The sequence below is a fragment of the Bubalus kerabau genome, chromosome 15, assembly GCF_029407905.1.
Source record: "Bubalus kerabau isolate K-KA32 ecotype Philippines breed swamp buffalo chromosome 15, PCC_UOA_SB_1v2, whole genome shotgun sequence".
NCBI lineage: Eukaryota > Metazoa > Chordata > Mammalia > Artiodactyla > Bovidae > Bubalus > Bubalus kerabau.
This window is the reverse complement of record NC_073638.1, coordinates 50,768,041-50,771,074: the sequence shown is the minus strand read 5'-3', so window position 1 is coordinate 50,771,074 and position 3,034 is coordinate 50,768,041.

Genomic DNA, 3,034 nt, shown 5'->3' with positions numbered 1-3,034 from the left:
TTTGGGCTGCCTGTATCTTGGAGCTCAGGGCTGTGTTCCTTGTTGCTGGAGAATTTGCTTGGTATGTCTTGCCCTGAAACTTGTTGGCCCTTGTGTGGTGCTTGGTTTCAGTGCAGGTATGGAGGCATTTCATGAGTTCCTGTCAATTAATGTTCCTTGGAGTCAGGAGCTCCCTGGAGTCAGGGTTTGGACTTAAGCCTCCTGCTTCCAGTTATCGGTCTTATTTTTACTGTAGTTTCAAAGCTTTTCCTTCTATACAGCACCATTGATAAAACATCAATGTTAAAGATGAAAAGTTTCTCTACCGTGAGGGTCACCCAGAGAGGTTCACAGCATTACATGAAGAGAAGAGGGAGGAGGGAGTTAGAGGTGACCCAAATGAGATGAGGTGGAATCAATAGAGGAGAGAGCGGGCTATCCAGTAATCTCTTCCTTATGTGCACTCCACAACTGGACTGCTCAGAGTTGTTCATGGAGTTATACAGGGAAGAGAAGAAGGAGGAAGGTGACAGAGGTGGCCAGGAGGATAAAAGGGGGGAATGAAAAGGAGGGAGACAGATCCAGCCAGTAATCAGTTCCCTAAGTGTTCTCCACCATCTGGAACACACAGAAATTCACAGAGTTGGGTAGAGTAGAGAGGGGTTAGGGAGGCGACACAGGCGACCAGGTGGAGTAAAAGGAGAGTCCAAAGGGAGAGAGAGCAGTCAAGGCAGTAATCTCGCTCCCTAGTGAAAAATGAGTACTGAAGATTGGGTTCTTAAAGGTATAAAATTGGTAACAAATACATAAAAGCAAAAATTAAAAATCTAGAGTAGAGTTTGGAATTTCAAAAATATGATGTTAAAGAAAAGAAGAAGGAAAAGAAAGAGAGAAAAAACGAACATACAAAAACAAACAAGGTAGCGAAAATTATAAAGAAAATATAGGTACAAAATTGATAACTAATACCAAAAAGGAAAAGTTAAAAATCTAGAGTAGAGTTTGGAATTTCAAAAATACAATGTTAAAAAAAGAAGAAGAAAAAGAAAGAGAGAGAGAGAAAAACACAGCAAAAACAAACAAGAACAAAGTCGCATAAATTATAAAGAAAATACAGGTACAAAATTGATAACAATTACCAAAAAGCATAAATTAAAAATCTAGAGTAGAGTTTGGAATTTCAGATATACAATGTTATTTAAAATAGAAGAGAAAGAAACAGAGAAAAAGAAAATGAAAAAATAAAAAAGGGTCACAGAAATTATAAAAAAAAAACTGTAGTTACAAAATTGATAACAAATACCAAAAAGCTAAAATTAAAAATCTAGGGTAGAGTTTGGCTATTCAAAAATACAATGTTAAAGAAAAGCAGGAAAAATAAAGGAAAAAAAAACAAGGTCAAAAAATTATAAAAAGTATATATATGAAGTTTGCTTTAAAAAAAAGAATAGGGTCTTCTCTCTTTTTTTTTTTTTTTGCAAAGTAATAGGTTATAAAAATGAAAATTAAAGGAATAATAGAGGACTTAAAATTTTTTTTTAAATTAAAAAAATAAAAAAAAAGAAAGAAAGAATGATCATAAAAATAGTAAAACTATATCTAGGACTTTCTCTGGTTTTGTTGTGAGTATTGTGGGTTCAGTTCATTTTTGGCTAGTTCCTTGGTCCGACTTATATTTCTCAAGATCTATAGGCCCCTTCCTATGTAGTTGGTACTAACCACAGGGTTTTAATCTATTGCCTGTAGCTTCCAAGGTGGTTCCCTCTGTTATAGCTTCTTCTGTTTGCTGGTCTCTTCAGTGTCTGGTTTCCGCCCTGACACAAAGGGGACGATGGAGGACACTTTTTTTTTTTTTTTTTTTTTTTTAGGCTCAGTTGTTCAGTCACGCTGTGGGGAGGTAGGGAGGGATGCTGCAAACAAATAACACTGGCGTGCGCTCGCAGTGTCTCAGCCACACTGGGTCTGCCTCCGTTCATGGCGCGTGTAGCCTGCCTGCCCACGCTGCTCAGGCTCTAGGTTGCTCCGCCAGGAACCATCCGGGGCTGGCCCTGGGCTGCCTGCACTTCCCATGTCCAAGCCACTCAGGTTCAGGCACTCAGTTAGTCCTCAGAGGCGCAGACTCTCGGTTGGGTCTGCGTTTTGTGCCCTTCCCATTTCCGAGCAGCTCAGGTGCTGAGGTGTTTGGCGCGCACAATTGCTGCGACTTATCCCCTCCCCGCCGCTCGGTTATCTAGGTGTGCAACCGGCGCACCTTCTCAGGCAGATGTTGACCGTCCAGACCCCCAAGAAGTTTTAGTTAGCAAAGAAGCCTGCTTACAGTTTTATAGATAATGTCTCTCTGGGGCTGCGATTGTCCCCTTCAGGCTCTGGCTGCCTGTCACTGGAGGGGGATGGTCTGCTGCTGGCTATCTCTGTTCAGTCCTTTGTTCTGTGCGCGGGCCTGGCGGTGTCTTAGGTTAGGGCTGGCTTTTCGTGTGGTAGATATCCCACAGTCTGGTTTGCTAGCCCAAATTATTTCGCTCAGATAGCGCTCGGGGTATTCAGGCCAGATCCTTGCGATGCAGCCCGCACCGCGCCTCCCTGCCCAGCCCCCGCTTGCTAATGGTGGACATAGGCGTTTGCACTGCTTCTCCGCTGGGTGAGTTACCGTAGGGCTCGCAACGTGTGGGTTTTAATTGTTTATTTATTTTTCCTCCCTGTTATGTTGCCCTCTGTGCTTCCAAGGCTTGGCACAGATTCGGCAGTGACAAGGCGTCCTGGTGTTTGGAAACTTCTCTCTTTTTAAGACTCCCTTCCTGGGACGGAACTCCATCCCTCCCTCTTTTGTCTCTTTTTTTGTCTTTTATATTTTTTTCCTACCTCCTTTCGAAGACTTGGGTTGCTTTTCTGAGTGTCTGATGTCCTCTGCCAGCATTCAGAAGTTGTTTTGTGGAATTTACTCAGTGTTTAAATGTTCTTTTGATGAATTTGTGGGGGAGAAAGTGTTCTCACCGTCCTACTCCTCTGCCATCTTCAACATTTATTACTTTATCTCATTTTCTGTTTTTTTTTTTTT